Source organism: Chenopodium quinoa, unplaced genomic scaffold (assembly GCF_001683475.1).
Source record: "Chenopodium quinoa cultivar QQ74 unplaced genomic scaffold, ASM168347v1, whole genome shotgun sequence".
In the NCBI taxonomy this organism is placed as follows: domain Eukaryota; kingdom Viridiplantae; phylum Streptophyta; class Magnoliopsida; order Caryophyllales; family Amaranthaceae; genus Chenopodium; species Chenopodium quinoa.
The window spans coordinates 4,321,091-4,340,764 of record NW_018743691.1 but is presented as its reverse complement, the minus strand read 5'-3'; the positions used below and the strand labels follow the sequence as shown (position 1 = coordinate 4,340,764).

The window sequence follows — 19,674 nt, the reverse complement described above, 5'->3', positions numbered from 1 at the left end:
TTGAGTCTCCTGAAGAAGTTCAGGTATTGGTTGATTAAATCAATCTGCAGAAAGAGCATAATTTGCAGTTGACTTCAATAGATCCTCCCTCATATTCAGGAAGGTGGATGATTAAGCTGAGAAGAACCTATGCCGATTGCTACCAGCATCAGGTGAATCTTTGGAAAAGCTTTAGACATTTGGAACTAAAACATACTTGCATCAGTATGTTGCCTACTTGCCTCATACGGTTTGTTTCAGTGGCTGAGAATTGAGGATTTGCATTTTCATCTGCCTAATTTGAAAAAACTTATCATAGATTATCTTGATGATATCCCTCTTTGGTTGGATTCTTGGAGACTCTAATTAGGTCTTCCCCAGTTTTAGAACTTTTGGATTAATTCTTCATTCTAGGTTCATATTCGGATTTGTCTTGTACTGTTGTGAATATAATTGCTCCCAATTTGAAGTCATTGTCTATAGATATGGAAATTTTGCACCAGGAATTGCCACAGCGCACTAGAGTATCTATTCATGCACCCAAATTGGTGAACCTCTGAATTGAGGATTGCAACTCAATTTATTACTTTCTCCGGAATCCAATTACATTAGTCAAATCTTGTATTAACGCTAATGCATGGCAAGACGATGAGGAGAGCGAAAATTATATGTGCCAGATGATCAAGTTTGTTAGAGGAATGTCTAGTGTTACCCACCTTGTGCCGAACCCAGATAATATTCAGATCAATGTATTCAGAAATCGTAATCCTGTGAATCTGCCAATCTTTTACAATCTAACTCGTCTTGAAACAAATTTCTGTAAAGATTTGATGTCTTCACTACATTGCTTTCCCAACTTAGAGCATCTTGACGCGTGTTTATCTTTATGGTGGTTTGATGATCCTATGCCGGATTGGTGTGCACCGGATTCTATTCCAGGTAGTTTGGTAAGTAAGCTCAAGACTATAAAAATAAGGGAACTAAACTGCAAGGATTATGACCTCAAGCCTCTGGCATACATTCTGAGTAAAGCAATTGTTTTGGAAAAGCTACTCGTACAATTTTATGCAGCATCAAATGTACGTGAAGAAGCATACTTAGTGTCGAAGGAATGTGAGTTCTGTAGGTCATTGTTGATGCTTCCAAGGAGCTCATCTACTTGTGACTTGTGAGGTTATGTTTTATGGTAGGTATGTATGTATGGGTAGCAGACTAGCAGGTATTGACTACAAAATTCTTAATATTTTTTTTGTTGTTCATTATGAGATACAAGTATATAAGTTGATTAAAGTCTTATTTGTACTCCGTATCTCTTAGAAGAGAAATAATAATAATAATGAAGAGTTTTGAACATTTAGTGAATTTGATCCTTGCAGGTTTGTAATTTTATTATGATAATTGAAGTGATTGCCTGATTTCCATCTGTTTGTATATACTACGACTCTACGAGTAGTATATGCTTGTAATTAAATAGAAAGTGTGTGCAAATTTTTAGATAATTGCTACTTTGATACACTGATACTGAGGGGATTTTGTTTTTCGTGTGATTGAAAAGGGCTAGACCATTATTGATGAATCAAGCTTAATACGAAATACTATCTAACATGTACTCTGTTGTTTGAGTATCTCAACATGTAAGTCCTTTTTAATGTGATATGCTGGTTTTTTTTTTTTTTTTTTTTTTTGGAAAGACTGTGATATGCTGCTTTGTGCATTTGATTTTGGGGAATTTGAGAATTTCGGATTCAGTTTTCTGTAGTCCAGAGTTTAGCGTTCTTCTGGTTTCTTACAATCCTCACACTTACATAGATACTTCGCTCCAAACTAACCAAGAAAGACCTTAATTGCAATCAAACATATAGCACATACAGATAATTAATGCGTCGAGGACAAATGTTGCTGACCTGTTTTCCTAACTTTCATCCAAAATACTTCAGTGTCACAATATATATATGGCTATTTTGCAGCATGAACATCAAATTCAATTTTTGTAACATTAAGTAAGCGTGACTGCGTTAGTCCCCAGTAAAATTGTCATCCTCAAATATTATACGGAGCACTCTATCAAATAGGCTTTTTATTGTTCTATAAGTTGCCTGTGAACTCTAATTCTACTCTCGGCTACTTGTAAAAGTAGACGTAATGACAAAAGCACACGACCCTCTGAAATCAGATGACTGCTAGTGTGCTACTGTTTTCATCCTTCAGTCAATAGTGCAATTAAATAGAAAGAGCTAGGATAAACCAAAAGACCAATACATTGCAACACAATACGCCTTGAAAAATCCAGCATTTCAAGAGGCATGGTTTAGGCATCTTGAAATTTTCTTCTCTGTACACCATAATATGACTCTGGTACACCATAATAATCTTTTTCTCTGTTTGGAACTTTGGATATTAAAGTTGATCCCTTCACACCATTATCATCAAAAGTTATAAGCCGTGCAGAGGAATATGACTCGTTTATACCATATGGTGAAGTATTGTGCTAAACAAACTGGAAATTTTGAGCAGTTTTTTGGAAAGATGTATTACATTTCCAAAATTCCACAAGGAATTTCACAAAAGATTATGATCATATGTTGTCATTACCATTTTCTTAGTTTCTGGCCATATTGGTTTGTAAGAACGCGCAGAAAACAAAAGGTTAGTGTAGAATTATGAATGAATTGAGCACCGATAGCAAGTAACTAACTTTAGCAGTCTAAACAGAATGGGAATTCAGAGGAACTTTAGCTTAGCCAAATTACTACATGTTGGAGAACCCAATTTCACCTCTATATAGTTATTTTTATACAATTCAAACTCATTATACTAAGAAGAGACGCGGCAAGCAGTACAGTTCCTCACTTTGAACCTTTTCCTATGCTTTTCTTTTGTTATTCATGTCATTATATACATTAGAGTCTATCATGATTCATGTCATTAAAGCCGATCAATTGGATACCCATCATGATTCATACAACCAGCACCAATTTTTCTTGGAGATATGGCTGAACCATCTTAATACCAATAATTCAACAAACTCCTATCTCAAAAAACCATGTTGCCATTCTTTTTAGCTTCCATACATAAGCTTTCAGCGGAATAAACTCAAATCTTACACAGATATATTAATTCAAGTACATTGTATACATTAATGAATAGAAATTAGTGATTAGGGCTTAGATATATAGCAACGGACATATAAACTCAGCAAATTGAGGTAAACAACTTGCACACTAAAAGATTCCAGATCTTGTTCACTTTGGGTTGCATTCATTCAATGGAATTTTAAATGCGATAGATGTCCTCGATTTTGAGCTATATTTCTAGCGTCATTTTACTTCCAGGAGCTCCTTAAACACATGACACAAAGATTTATGCAAATTCACCAAGGCTCACCCTATGATCTTGGTCAGTCCTTAATTTCATCAAATAACCTGAAGCAGTTGAGACTTGAGATTTTATACGAGCTGAAAGGAAAAAAAAGGAAGAGGAACAGAGAGACTTCCAAAGAGATATAGAAAGGTTATTGCATTCATTTCGAAAGAAGATCCGGTCCCATCAATATCGCAGCAAAGTCATTTAGATTATTAGTGGCTTGGTAAAACCAGAGAAACACTCAATGTAGATTGTAGAGTCAAGAAAGTTAAATCACTTTAAGCCAGCTACAATTGCTCAGGCAGTTGAATATGCCACACTGCAAGAACAGTCTTTGAGCTGCTGCTCAAAACTATAAATTTTACTAGCAAAATTTGCCTGGGTCTAAGTTAAACCATAGTTATCCTTCACTGCCTAGTTCAAAACCACCCTTGCTACCCACTCAGTTTAAACCTGATTCTTTTTCCTCGACTAAACATCATAAAATTCAAGAAATTGTAGGCATATTCCAGCTCATGTTAGGCAGGAAAAGATTGCCAAGGGATGATTCTATTAATGTGACCAGCCTTACTCAAGAGAGGATAAGTGTCAGTTCAAGGAGCTTCGGCTTTTTTGTTGTAATTCCTGGTTCTTGGGAAAAAAGAGTGTGAAGTAGAGATGGATTCAAAATCAGAAAAGTGATTGGAACCTCAAATTTCAGAGAGTGCTCTGGCTGGTAACCAATCTTTTCAAACTATGAGAGTAAAGGGTGTAGTAAATGGAAAAGACTTGCATATCTTGATTGATTCGGGTAGCACTCATAATTTGTGGATATGAATGTAGCTAATAAATTGGATCAGATTCCGTTTCAAGCTATTTATGTAATTATGTAGCATATGGTAAAGGACAATGAGAGATTCAAGGGCACTAGTTTGAAGCTAATGTTCTGCTTGGTGCTTAGAATACAATGGTTGAGGTTATTAGGGTCTATCTATTGGGATATTCAGAAACTGAGAACGGAGTTCAGTTTGCAGAGCAATCAGAAGGGTGTGCCATCTAAGAAGTCGTCTGTAGTAGAGGGTAATTCAGCAGTAAAAATGTTAGATTCTGCAGGGCAGCTTTGCCACATGCAAGTGACTGATGTAAATTGCAATGCAATTTAATATGATCAGGATAAATCTAAGGCACAGCAGTAATATGGTTTTTGCTGAGCCAACTCTAGCAAGGGGAGTGTTTGAACACTCAATACCCAGGTAGTACACAAGTGAACATAAGGCAATACAGATATCCTAGCAACTTTTCTATATTTCTTGAAGAAGGGAAAAAAAAAATAGAAAAGTTGGCCAAAAGAGAGGGAAACCCATCCCTCTCTTAGTCTCGTTCCTTTTTACATCCCCGTGTTCCCCCGTGTGGCAGCCCAAAAACATCCGGGTCAAAATATGGCTTTCAAATTAAGTTCTGAATTAGTGAATGCTGCCAAAGGCATGGTGAAGACAAGATATACTTGGACAAAAAAAAACGTATTCCAAAAGAAATAAACTTTGTTTTTGGTATGGATTTTTGTCGGTTAGACACACTCCTAACCGCCCATAGGAGCACTCACCAAAAAGGTGAATGAACAGTCGGGATAGCTCAAATGGGTAAGTTGCTAATCCCTAAAACAGGAGCAAGGAGGGGTAACTCAAATGGGTAAGTTGCTAATGGGTAACTCAAATGGATAACTTCTGGATGGATAGAGAAATGTTTAAATTTTTGTGATTCCCCAATGATGGTTCACAATCTTCACATCATACTTGTGGTTATTCGTCAAGGTTTCAGAGTCTGAGAATATGGCACAGATGAATAATATTCCTAATTGTGCAGTAATGTGCTTAGCAAAGCTTAATATTAGAGCATACCTGAAGATGTGTTGTATATACCTAACTTCTACACCTGCAATTTAGTTTCCACAAGGAAGTAGACTGAACATTTTTCTGAAGATGTGATGTATCATGCTCTATATGATGCATAGTACCTTCTTTTATTATACTACATTGTATATAACATACACATATAGCAAAATAAAAAAATAAAGTAAAAGAAGTCAAGTTTCACTTGCCAATTAGATGACTAGGGTAGTGCAAAAATCTGAGTTTGACTGTATAAGCACAAAGAGAAGCTGCCTAAGTGCCTAACTATAGCAATTAAAACCAAAACGGAATATACAAGATTCCTAAACTCCCATTATCAGTAAATACAGCTTCTGCAATGTCCTCTCCTCAGAATTTTTCATGTATAAAATAAAAAAATAATCCCCACCCCACCTTTTCTTAGTAAATCTTTACAACATATAAAATTTCAATATCTATACAGATAAGAATGTAGCTAGCAGTTTCTTACTTTGATCTTCTGCCTTACTTTTCTATTTAGTACTTCGTATTTAGTTATTTACAAATAGATCACAAGTTGTGAAGAACCCTGTTCTCATTAGTCAGCTATACATGTTGACGTATAGGGAAAGATAGTCATAAAATCAGCTTAGAACAGCTTCGGAATTTAAGCTTCTTAATCTATTGATACACTAGTGAGCCTTTGGATTATATCCTTACATTTATAGACGTACTTCAGAGCTCATGCTACATACACTAAGGCATTAATAAATGAAAGATTTACCGTACATAGCCATATATAGAGAAGTAAACGAACTTGAATATATCATATAAAGTTTATAGGAAAGAGTAAAATACATTGCAAGGCTACGATACCCTGATACATATCCAGCATTTCTAGAAACATTTTTATGCCTAAACCAAAATTACATGTAATTATGCATAAACCAAAAATCAATCAGAACTTAGTAGTCAATAGTCATACCTGCAAGTCTGCAACCCATCAGCTAGAATATTGCATTGGAAAACAAGTTGCATCTGTCAGGTATATTTACCCAAATACATTTGACATGTAAGGAATTCGCCTTGTACGGCATTCCCTGATGCTGCGACTAACCTACCAGAAACCACAACCTCACACGTCGAGGAGCTCCTTGGAAGGTTTAACAATGACCTACATAACTGACATTCCTTCCACACTGCATATGCTTTATCACGTTCATTTTCAACATATGCCCCATCCACTGTACTAAAATCTACAAGAAGCTTTTTCAAAACAATTGCATTACTCAGAATGTATGCTAGAAGCCTGAGGTCATCATCAATGCCCTTTAATCCACTTATGTGTATAGTCTCGAGCTTACTTACTAAGCAATCTGGAATAAAATCCGGTGCACACCATCTCCTTTGCTCCATTTTATCATCAAGTAACCATAAGTCGACCTCAAGATGCTCTAAGTTGGGAAAATAATTCAAAGAAATCAGCAAATCCTTAAATCCTTAAAGCAATATTGGTCCAACTCTCTAGCTTCAGCTCAAGTTTGCTAACACTAGACAATCCTCCAACAAACTTGGTCATCTGGCAAATATATTCTTTTCGTGGTCCAGATAATGCGCCGTAATCCTGCTCACCATCCAATTCCAGCCCATCATACCCCCCATCATTCTCCAACTGAATACAGGCCTTGACTAATATAGATGGATTCTGAAGAAAGTAGTAGATTGAACTCCAATCTTGAATTTTGAGCTTTGCCAATTTAGGAGCATCAATATATACTCTAGTTTTTCGGGTATTGTTTAGCATACTTAAATTACTTATAGACAATGACTTCAAGTTAGAAGCAATTATATTCACAACATGACTAGACAAATCTAGATCGAAGACTAAATCCAAATGTTCCAAAAGCGAGGAAGACTTAATTAAAGTCTCCAAACAAAGAGGGAATTTATCAAGCTGGTCTAGGGTAAGCTTGTTCAAATTAGGGAGATTAACACACAAATCTTTAATTTTGGGCAATTCAAGCAAACCCCGTAATGTCAAAGTTACCAAAGATTGGGAATTGAACAGAAAAGCGGGTAATGGAAAGGAAACATAATAGTCTGCATTTACACTGATATTTTCCACATTTCGGCTGCAAACTTCGCGGAACCATGAAGTTGTTTCTGATACACGAATTACAGGAGAATGGAAATCCTCTTCGAGAGTAAGACCAAAGTGGCGGAGTTTCCAACAAGTAAGCTGGCGTAGGATGTAGCTGATTTTGGCTGTGGATTTTGATCGATTGTAAACTTTGAGATCAACGCAGGTGACGTCGGTCCAGAGGCGGCGCCAACGGTGGGATAAGACGGAGGTGGCGGCGGCAGAATCGAGTGAAAGGCGAGAAAGAATGTCGGTGAGAAGGGCATCTGGAAGTGAACTCAACCTGTCTTCTTCTTCCTCAATTGATCTTATGGGTCGTTTACTGTTATAGTATTTCATGATTTTGCAATCACCTATTCTTAATTTCTCCATCACTCTCGCCCTTTATTGTCACTCTCTGTGATTTTTTTTCCCCTCTTTTGGTACCGAAGTTTATAGAAAAAGGCAAAGAAAGGAGACTGGTCCAATGACCAAAATTGTCCAAATCAAGTGGGCTGTGGACATAAGAATATGTGTTTGATCATGGGCTAGGTCGGATCGGACTAAGGGTCTGTTCTCTTCCATTGAAATTCAGTTCACCTTTTAATTTATGTCTAATGATATTGCTAATGATATAAAGCCAAATTTCATTCTTTTAAGCTCTTATTATAACGACGACGACAACAACAACAACAACAACAATAATAATTATAATAATAATCAATAAGTAATAAATAAATAATAATAATAATCAATAAATAATAATAATAATAATAATAACAATAATAATTGATTAGGGGATTTTTATCCACCAAGCACCGTTTGACAAGTGGACCAACCAGGTTCCGCCACGCGTCCTCCACGGACCACTTAAGACACGCCACGTGTCCACCCATGCCAAATGGGACAACCGGCCATCAAGGCCCATTTCAGTCTAGAAGCCCGATCGGCCCTAGGTTTACCTTAAACCTAGAGAGTTGCACGCTTCCCAAGGCTATAAATACTCGATTAATCCTCATTAATCAGGGACCGAATAATTAACGGAACACACTAATAACCGGCTGATCTCGCTAGCAAAGCAGATTACCTACATTAAATACTCTCACCTAGAGAGACCTTATTACTTTAATTTCTGTATTAATTACTCCTTAATCAGGTACTAACTTGACCGTTGGAGGCGGAGCTCTCAGGAGTCTCCGTTATTTTGCAGGTACAGGCGTCCGGTTCCAGTCTCGGAATTGTAACTCTCCCGCAGGACATCAGAAAACCCCGAAACATTTGGCGCCGTCTGTGGGGAGAGTACTTCAGAGATGGCATCCAAGTCTGTACCGACCCCAGAAGAGAGGCGTCCCCTAGACGACCCTCAAGTTCAGTCGGACCATGATACCGAAAGTGAATTTGAAGTTGAAACTCATACAGCTCCAGACGGGACCCTAAGGGCCCGCCGTACCCGTCATACTGAAATAAGGGAACGGGAGTATCTTCAAACAGGAAACGAGCCAGCAGGCGCACCGCTTGCTCGGCAACAGCCGACTGATGGGTCTGCTCCCATCACAAGGAACGAACTCATGACCTTCATGAGGGGATTCAAGGGAGAGATCCAAGAGTTGATCAACAAAAAACCGCCTGCTTCAGTCAAAGAGCAGGCGGCCAAAAAACCTTCCACTTCACTGAAGAGGAAGCCAGTTCAAGGGCGAGAGGCGACTCCCCATCCTAAATCTAAGAAGCGGGAGCCGTCTGCTCTTGATTTCACAAAACTCCGTTATCCTACGGGAAATAGGAAACCGGTTCGTCATATTCAGGCGGACGGGTCAAAGCAAACGTTCACAGATGCTCGGCACCTGCTAGAGCAGAAGAAGAGTGACCGATTATCAGAGTCGGCTTCTACTTCAAATTTTCAGGACAGTTTGCAAAATGCCTCGATGAGGCCAACTCAGTCGTACCATGCGAGTCAGTCAGGCGGCACCTCCCGTCAGTCTGGCTTTCATAGTGCGCAGGCGGTACCAAATTTACCATTTGTGCCGCAACAACAATATTTTATGCAGCCACCTCCATTTGGTGGACCTGCAGCAAAAAACGTCCAACCTATGGACTGGCAGCTACGGCTGCTTAGACTTGGTGAACAGCCGTCGGCCTTCTCCAAGGAAATTACTGAAGCCGCTCAGCCGGCCAAAGTAAAAAATGTTTTAGTAGGCGCCTATGATGGCACTACTAACCCGGAAGACCATCTGATGGCATTCACCAACCTGATGTACCTTCAAGGGTTGGATGATCCCACTTGGTGCAAGTGTTTCCCAGCAACTCTCAAGGGAATTGCACAGCAATGGTTCGGCAACCTGCCGACTGGTTGTGTAAACAGTTTCAGGACGCTTGCTTACTTATTTGCCTCCAACTTTGCAATGAACATCCCTGCGAAGAAAACGACCCTTGATTTGGGAACAATTCAGCAGGGTGAAAAGGAGGGGCTTCGTTCCTACATCAGGCGGTTCAACCTGATGAGAATACAGATTCAAGGGTTACCGGATGAGATAGCTTATACTGACTTTTTTAGAGGTCTCAAAGACGGGTCTACCTTCAAATTTGATTTAGTTCGAAAAAGGGTGGCGACTCTTCAAGAGGCCTTGATTGAAGCAGAAGCCTATATACAGGCGACTGATCTGTGTACAATGAAACAGTCGGACGGGAAGAGGTTCGACAATAGAGAAGGACGACAGAAACAGTCGTCCAACAAAGATGAAAAAAGAAAAGGGGTCTGGGCGGCTGATTCCTCTAAACAGCCGGCCAAGAAGAAAAAGGAATTCAAACCATACTCCCCAAAGTATGTGTTTAACAAGGATAACCAGTTTATCCTAAAAGAAATAAAGGGACGGCTCTCAATTGAGAAACCGCTCCCCATGAAGGGTTCTGCGAGCAACCGGAGCCAAGACAAAATCTGTGCTTATCATGATGACATTGGTCATCACACCAACGACTGCATTAGTCTCATGCGGTACCTAGACCGCTTGGCTGATCAAGGTGATCTTGACACTTATGTCAAGAAATCTACGGGGAATACTTCCTCAAAAAAGCAGTCGGCCAAAAAGAATCAACAGGCCGACAGTTCCGATACAGATGATGCAGTCGTCTACACCATTGCAGGCGGCTTCTCAGGAGGCGGCCCCACTATTAGGGGCAACAAAGATAATATAAGGCGGTTAGATGTAAATTCCGTTCACCAAGAACGACCGTCCAAACATACATTTCCTGAGATTGTCATCACTGAAGAGGATCTAGGAGGAATAAGGGGGCCGCATGACGACCCTCTCGTTATTGAATGGAAAGTGGCCAACCAGAGAGTTGGTCGAATCCTCATAGATACTGGGAGCTCTTCAGATCTCATCAGCAGCAAATGTCTGTCAAAACTGAAATATCAGACGGACTGCATACATCCGGCCTCCCACCCTTTAATAGGGTTTGGAGGAGGAGTCGTCCACCCACTGGGACGAGTTGATCTACCCGTCCGCCTGGGCGAAAAAGGGGAAGGACGACACATGGTAGTCCGATTCCTAGTTGTAGAGGAACTCTCTGCCTACAACATGATTCTGGGTCGCCCAACCCTGAATAGTGCCAAGGCTGTTATAATCCCGTCACTTATGCTGCTTAAGTTTGAAAGGGACAATGGAACAGTCGGCTCCCTAAGGGGAGATCAGAGGATGGCCCGAGAGTGCTATCTCTCGGATGTCAAACCCACTGCTAAGGCCACTGGCTCAAGTGGAGAAAAAACAGACCTTGACAATGTCAAGGAAAGTGCGCCTGTTCAAGAAACAAGCGACAGAAAAAGAAAGGCGTCCCAGACAGAGTCCGCCAGAAAGGCAAGAAAATAGCAATCATTGGCAGAGGACCGGCCGGATGAGTTCCGCCCTCAGCCGGCTGGTGAGCATACGGACCTGATATTAGACGACTCCCGCCCTGACCGAACAGTCAAAGTTGGGACGACTGCTCTGAGAAACCTTGGTGATGACTTTCACAACCTGTTGAAAGAATACAAGGACATCTTTGCATTTGAAGTCCATGAAATGCCAGGCATTAGTCCTGATCTGGCAGTACACAAACTCGCTGTGGATCCGAAAAAGAAGCCGGTACGGCAAAAGAAGCGGAATCATGGTGAAGAAAGAGGTCAGGCGGCCGCCGCCGAAGTCAAAAAATTACTTGATGCAGGGTTCATTCGGCAATGTTACTTCCCAGATTGGGTTGCAAATGTGGTACTTGTTAAAAAGCCGAATGGCACCTGGCGAATGTGTGTAGACTACACAGACTTGAACAAGGCGTGCCCCAAAGACAGTTACCCTCTGCCAAAAATTGATAACCTGGTTGACTCAACAGCCGGCCATGCCTTGATGAGTTTTATGGACGCCTATTCTGGTTTTCATCAAATTCCTTTGTGGAAGAAAGATCAGGAGAAGACGGCCTTCGTCACTGATCAGGGATTATACTGCTATACGGTCATGCCGTTTGGTCTTAAGAATGCCCCGGCTACATTCCAACGAATGATAAACACAGTGTTCTTTGATCAGATTGGGAGAAACGTCGAGGCATACATTGATGATATGATTGTTAAGACTAAACTTCAGAAAGATCATCTGACGGACCTCCGAGAAACTTTCGCCACACTCAGGCGGCACCATGTCATGCTCAATCCCAAGAAATGTGTATTTGGAGTAGAGTCTGGGAAATTTCTCGGATTCCTTATCAACCAGAGAGGAATAGAGGCGAACCCTGAGAAGGTACAGGCGGTCATTGACATGCAGTCGCCTCGTACCGTCCGAGAGGTTCAGAAGTTAACAGGTTGTCTGGCGGCCTTGGGAAGATTTCTAAGCCGATCAGGCGACAAATGCCTATACTTTTTCCAGGCAATTAAGAAAAAGGCAAGGTTTGAATGGGGGCCGGATGCTGAGGCCGCCTTCCAGAAATTAAAGGTTCACTTGCATTCCTTGCCAAGGCTGGTCAGCCCTTTGCCCAAGGAAAATCTCTACATGTACCTGGCCGTCTCTGATCATGCGTTAAGCGCGGTGCTCCTTGCTGAAAGGGACGGCTGTCAACTTCCGGTCTACTTTGTCAGTCACGTACTGAAAAATGCCGAGTTGAGGTATCCCCTAGTGGAGAAATTTGGTCTTGCACTCTTCATGGCTGTTAAAAAATTGAAGCCCTACTTTCTGACACATGCAGTCGTCGTGTATACCGACCAACCGATCAAGCGGCCCCTTACCACCATGGAGTCCTCCGGACGAATGATCAAATGGGCCATAGAAATGCAGAGTCTCGAAGTTACTTTCGAGCCTAGAAAAGCAGTGAAGGGGCAAGCCTTTGCTGACTTTATTGTAGAGATGACTCGTCCTCCTGACTCTCAAGTTCCAGACCAAGTCTGGAAGGTATATGTGGACGGAAGCTCTACTTCAAACGGTTGTGGAGCAGGCGTCGTATGTCAATCTCCAGAGGGCGACAGGTTCGAGTATGCTCTACGCTTCAGTTTCCAGGCTTCAAACAATGAGGCAGAATATGAAGCTTTACTAGCCGGGATCCGCATGTGTAAGGCGGCCGGGGCAAGGAAAATAGACGCCTGTTCTGATTCACAACTGATAGTGAGTCAGTACAATGGCGAATACGAAGCAACACATCCGGCCATGATCAAATATTTACAGGCGGTCCGACAAGCAGTCGGCTCCCTTGAGGATTTCCATCTGATCCAAGTACCGAGATCAGAAAACAACCAGGCAGATGCACTCTCGAAATTAGCATCATCCGCCTCCTCCGATACTCCTCGAACTGTGTTTTGGGAAGTAATGGAGAAGAGAAGCATCGAGGAAAATCCTATTGGAATTCTAGACAGAAGCTCAACCTGGATGGATTCAATCAGGGCATATCTGACAAACGGTACACTGCCGGATGATCCTCAACAGGCGGCATCACTGAAAAAACGAGCCTCCTGTTTTGAAATGATACAGGGGGAACTGCACAAGAGGGGGCACCTTCAACCCTTCTTAAAGTGTGTTACTCCTGAAAAGGGACGAGAGATACTAGATGATCTTCACTCTGGTTTCTGTGCTTCCCATATAGGTGGTAGGATGCTTGCTCAAAGGGCAAGGCGGCAGGGCTACTTTTGGCCTACTTTGGAAGCAGATGCAATGGAGATGGTGAAAAAATGTGACAAGTGCCAAAGGTTTGGGAAATTAATTCACCGTCCGGCTACTGACCTCACTACCATTCACAGCCCACTACCGTTTGCTAAGTGGGGCATGGACATTCTGGGTCCATATACGCCTGCTACAGGCGGCAGAAGGTATATACTTGTTGCCGTTGACTACTTCACTAAATGGGTAGAGGCGGAGGCTGTAAAGGGAATCAAGACGAAAGATGTAATTTCATTCATTTGGAAAAACGTCATCACTCGGTTCGGGGTTCCCATGTCCATGGTTTTTGATAATGGTCCCCAATTTGAGACGCCTGTTCTCAAAAGCTGGTTGGGAGACCAAGGAATTGCACATTACTTTGCATCTGTCGGCCGTCCACAAGCAAACGGCCAGGTAGAAGCCTTTAATAAAATCATCTCAGACGGTCTCAAGAAAAAAATTGAACGAGCAGGCGGCCTATGGGCAGATGAACTACCACATGTTCTTTGGGCCATTAGGACGACTGAAAAAGGGGCGACTGGAGAAACTCCATTCCTCCTAACTTATGGTGCAGAAGCTGTTCTTCCAATAGAACACTACGAGCCGACTCTTCGAGTAATGCTATATGACGAAGAGGCAAACTGGGAAGCTATGCGCCTGGCATTAGACTCACTTCCTGAAAAGAGGGGCAATGCTGTTTTGCGCCATGAAATCTACCGCCTGAGAATGACTAGATCATACAACAAAAAAGTGCACAGGCGTCCACTCAAAGTAGGGGACTTTGTACTTAGAAAAATGGAAGCAGTTGGTAGGGCTAACGAGTCTGGCAAACTAACTCCCAACTGGGAAGGACCCTACCGAATCTATGCGGAAGTCAGGGACGGTACCTACCGTCTGGAGACACCAGACGGACAACCGTTGCCTCGAACTTGGAATGTAGATAACCTTAAGAAATATTTCTTTTGAATGATGTAAAGTAAAGAGCTACTTAATAAAGTTGGCACTTACTATTCAATTTTGTATTACGAGGGGCATGCCGTCTGTACCTTTACAGTCGGCTACTCTCCATTGAGTTTTTTCACTCTATCTTCAGAGGGGCATGCCGTCTGTTCCTTTACAGTCGGCTACTCTCCATTGAGTTTTTTCACTCTATCATCAGAGGGGCATGCCGTCTGTACCTTTACAGTCGGCTACTCTCCATTGAGTATTTTACTCACAATACTTAGCTAAAAAGATTAGGGCCTGGCCGACCCTGTGCCTAACAGGCGGCTACCCTTCTTTTACTTAGCACATACGTTCACCAAGAACATACCAAGGCCACTGGCCGAATGATCAGACCAGGCGCCTAGTCAACTGATCTAACTTTTAAAAACTAATCCGACCTGTCCCAACATTATAGCAGGCGTCCGGCGGCATCCATTCGGATGAAATTCGTCGCAGAGAGCAGCTCCCTTTTGGGTGGAACATTGTTCTATAAACTAATTACACGGCACCTATACGACTGTCCCAAAGGGCAACCACGTAGCCGTTTTTGAGACAAGGATAACTCTATCACTAACCAAACCAGTGGTAGCAGTTGACATCTGAGTCAGATGACCGCCTGTATTACTTGGGATAAATGCAGGGGGTACCTATTGAGTTAATAGCCAACAAACATTGGCGAATCAAGGGGTCTAGCCGGCCTACGCCGCCTGGTACCTCTACTTCTCAAACAAAAGTGACGGCGACTGAGTAACTCCAAAGTTAACTCATAGTCACTCCTTCAAATTTGGTATGGAACCTAAAAAGTTTGAGTCGTCCGCCTGTTTTATACAAACAAGGGCACTCGAACCCCTATTCCTACTGGATAACCTATTGAGTAAATAACCAACAAACATTGGTAAATCAAGGGGTCTAGCCGGCCTACGCCGCCTGATACCTTTACTACTCAATCAAGATTGTGACGAAGACTAAGTAACTCCTATGTTAACTTAATAGTCACTCAAACTTAGTACTGAGCCTAAAAGGTACGAGTCGTCCACTTGTTTTTAATAAACAAAGGCTCTCAACCAATACTCTTGCTAGGTTAACAAATAACAAATTAGAGGCCAACATTGGCAATAAAGGGAAACAACCGGTACCCGCCGCTTGTTTTCCTACTTAAATTCCTTGGCTACTTGGTAATTCTATTTACTTGGTCAAATTGAATAAAGAGTTCGAATACCGATTGATTAAATGGCCGACTGATCATCTATCCTGGAAACAGACAACCAGTCGTCCAGGGGCATAGGCGGCATACTTACTATTTGTACCTGTCTTAACGTTCGGCCATACACAACAGTCTGTCTAGTGAGCAAATTTCAAATACTTAGACAAATTTGAACAAAAACAAAAAATTTGATTAAAATGAGCCGGCCATAAAAGACCAGCAGAATATTCAAAACCCCGGCCCCCTGGCCGGGTAATTACAAAGCAAACGGCACGCAGGCCGTGAAAAGAAAAAATATACTTAAAGCTTAAGAAGGGGGCAGTTCAGTATCAGCAGCAGCCGCCTGGTCAGCACTCTTCTTGCTGGACTCGGCCTTAGCTGCATCATCTTTTGATGCCTTACCCCCAAGTGGCACAAGCGCCACAACAGCCTCTTCCTCCTCCAACGCAACGTCCATCGCCTCTTCTTCAGCAGCCGCCAGGATCTGTTGATTATATATTTCCGAACACTGGCGGTACGTTCTTTCCCATGAGGCAAAGTCGGCACTGGGGAACAGTCGTTCCCAGGTCATGCGTTGGATTTGGGCGGAGTCTTCCACCATCTCCCGGACGAGCTCTTGTTTCTCTTGCTCGGCCTTGTTCGAGAGCTCTTGGGTAAGAATCTTCTCCTGGTTCACCAGGCGTTCTTTTACGTTAGCCAAAGATTTCTCCATGGCTTCGTAAGAGTGCATTTTCTGACGAAGGGGCTTCAGCTCGGCTTTAAGTTTGGTGACGGTCCCCTCCAGCTCGTCAACCTTCTTTTGGGCCGCCTCTAGCTGAGCCCGAACAGCGGCGGTCGCCTGCGCCTGATAATAAAGAAGATCAATGGTCAGTACTTCATTTTGGGCAATTTGAAACATTGCTTTATCACAGCTGGAGGCGGCCATAGCCTTTGCGGCCTTTACCTCTTTGTTTTTCCGATCAATCGGCTTGCGAAGGCTGTTGACTCGGAGCAGGGCCTAAGTACAAAGAAAAACAGGCGTCAGTTTCCAATCATAAGGGTTAACAGGCGTCCTGGAACTTCAAAAGGGTATACCTCAGCTAGGATCCCCGAAATTCCATCGAGGTCAAGGGTGCCGGCACCCTTGACCGCCTCCCTGTCAGAGGGAGGAACTACTTTAACCATTGACTTGGCTACCTCAACCAAGTCAAGTCCCTGGGGGCCGGCTGCATTAAGCAAAAGAAAAACAAGTTAGACCTAATCAAGAAGGGAGCAAGAGTGAGTTTTTACAAGCAAGTGTTCATACATCTAGGCGGCCCCGCCTGGGTTTTTGAAGAAGTGGCCGGCTGCTTCTCAGCCGCCACTGTTTTCCTGGAAGACCCAGGAGAGCTTGCAACAGTCGTTCTCCGGGCCTTGGGGTCCGGCTGTTGCGAGGAAGAAGCCCTTGGAGTGCCAGACTGAAAACAAAAAGAGTTAGTATATGCATAATACAACTTAAAGGGGAAGAGTTTTCAAAGCTTACCAAGGGTGCCTCCTTGCTGGGGGAGTCGGCGTACGACTGCTTCATTAGCGAAACCCGCAGCATGGCCGCCGCAGTCTTAGATGCTGTTATTTTACTCATGGCGTCGGCTGAAAGAAATAAACAGCAAAGTTAGTAAAAATCCCAAGTAAACAAGGCGTGAGAAAACAGAGTATTCGTCAGGCCGGCTACCTCTAGAGCACCGACTGCCGAGGCCACAGGCGGCCAAGAAGTACTCATCATAGAGCCACTTGAAGCTCGGGACGCAGTGTAGGGGTACTTGCTCTCGTACCCCTGAAGTAGAGTTCACCCTAGTCTCTACTTTGAAGAGTCCTTTGTCTAGGATCTCTCTTTTAGCCTTTGGGGGAACAGGCGGCATGCTGCGGCCGCCTGCAAGAAGAGGCGGATCCCTGTTCCACTTGTTAAATCGTTTGTTCAGCTCCGTGTCTGAACTCTCGATAATAAGGAAGGTGTTCCGCCAATCCTTCCATTTGTTTGCCTTACCTCTCGTCATGAGGTAACCCCTGTGGCTTGTTAGTTGATACCAGCCGGTACCTCCCGACTTAGGGGTCCGGCTGAGATAGTTCATGTGGGCGAAAGCCTCAAAACTTGGCTCCACCCCGTTCAGTTCGCACCCGGCCACATAGCCGAGTACGTTTACCCAAGAGTTGGGGGCTAACTGCCATAACCCCAGATCATACCCATCTAAAATCCGCTGAACAGCCGGATGTAATGGGAAGCGCAGACCAGCTTTGATGGCCGCCACATAGCAGCCAAAACAGCCGTCACCATAGCTGGTACCAGCCGGCCAGACGACAGTATCTTCTGGATCCGGCACAAACAGTAAATACTCCGGGCTCATTTTGTGGTTAGCAATAAAGCTCGCCACGTTGTCTCGCATGGTTGCGATCCGGCCCCGGGGCACCCTGCAGTAGTAGGGGGTGTTTTCCTCTCTGTAAGAGGCGGACGGCTCTGCCCAATTATCCCCCTTCTCCACTGCATGGGAACTTCTCGCCTCTTGTAGGCGGTTATGTTTTTCTTCTGAGTCAGAAGAACTATGGTCAGAAGAGCTGGAATCGGACTCGTCCCCTGACGAGTCCGAAGAGGACGACTCCTCCCCTCTCCTAGAGGGGCCCGCCTCCTCTCCCTTAGAAGGAGCAGAAGGTAAATTGGACATGTCTACGGTTAGATGAGAAGGGAACACCTTGGTCCCTCTCTCAGAACTGTCAGCTTGACAGTCGCCTCGTTCCACATCTGGCGCCTGGTCAGATGTTTCGCTAAGGAGTACCCTTTGGGAGGAGCCGTCTGAGTTTGATATTCTAGCAGTCTTTTTTGTTCTGGCCATCACGTTCTGCATAGACACAGATTCAGTCGGACTTTGTATAAAGGGTAAAGATGGGTCCAGAAAAGGGCAGGCGGCACTCCTAGTCCTAGATTCAGCCGTCCCCGGTGACCGGCTGATCACTAACTTAGGGCGTGTCGTGTGCTTCCATGGTGCCATTTCAAAAAATAAAAAGAAAATTAAGAGTAAGAGAACTGAGTTACCTGAATGGATGACAGTTGATGAAGTCCTGAAAGTTCGGGTCAGTCGGCTTGTCAGAACAGGCGGTAGGCAGAAAAAGTCCGAAAATGTCAGAGCAAGTTCAGGGGTCCGAATGTTCTCGCAAAAATTCTCAAATGTGAAAATGACCGAAGTCAGCACTTCCTTTTATAGGCAAAATGAGAAGGCGAAGGGTCGCTTCCGAATTCAAATTTGGGCGGGAGAATCTCCCGGCCGTCTGCAAGGTGACACCTGTAACGGGCCGTCGCCTGTCACCGTGCGACGCCTGTCACAGGCGACACGTGACCAGTCGCGTGCCACCTGTGAGGGGCAAATGATTAGGGGATTTTTATCCACCAAGCACCGTTTGACAAGTGGACCAACCAGGTTCCGCCACGCGTCCTCCACGGACCACTTAAGACACGCCACGTGTCCACCCATGCCAAATGGGACAACCGGCCATCAAGGCCCATTTCAGTCTAGAAGCCCGATCGGCCCTAGGTTTACCTTAAACCTAGAGAGTTGCACGCTTCCCAAGGCTATAAATACTCGATTAATCCTCATTAATCAGGGACCGAATAATTAACGGAACACACTAATAACCGGCTGATCTCGCTAGCAAAGCAGATTACCTACATTAAATACTCTCACCTAGAGAGACCTTATTACTTTAATTTCTGTATTAATTACTCCTTAATCAGGTACTAACTTGACCGTTGGAGGCGGAGCTCTCAGGAGTCTCCGTTATTTTGCAGGTACAGGCGTCCGGTTCCAGTCTCGGAATTGTAACTCTCCCGCAGGACATCAGAAAACCCCGAAACAATAATAATTGAAATAATAATACTAATAATAATAATCAATAAATAATAATAATAATCATCAATAAATAATAATAATAATAATAATAATAATAATAACAATAACAATAATAATAATAATACTAATAATAATAATCAATAAATAATAATAATAATAATAATAACAATAATAATAA

The 19,674-nt window shown here is 43.1% G+C and overlaps 1 pseudogene; it reads right to left on the bottom strand.

Moving 5' to 3' along the window:
- Positions 1–5,987: 5,987 nt before the first annotated feature.
- On the bottom strand, positions 5,988–7,770 carry LOC110683826 (annotated as a pseudogene).
- Between the last annotated feature and the right edge of the window lie 11,904 nt (positions 7,771–19,674).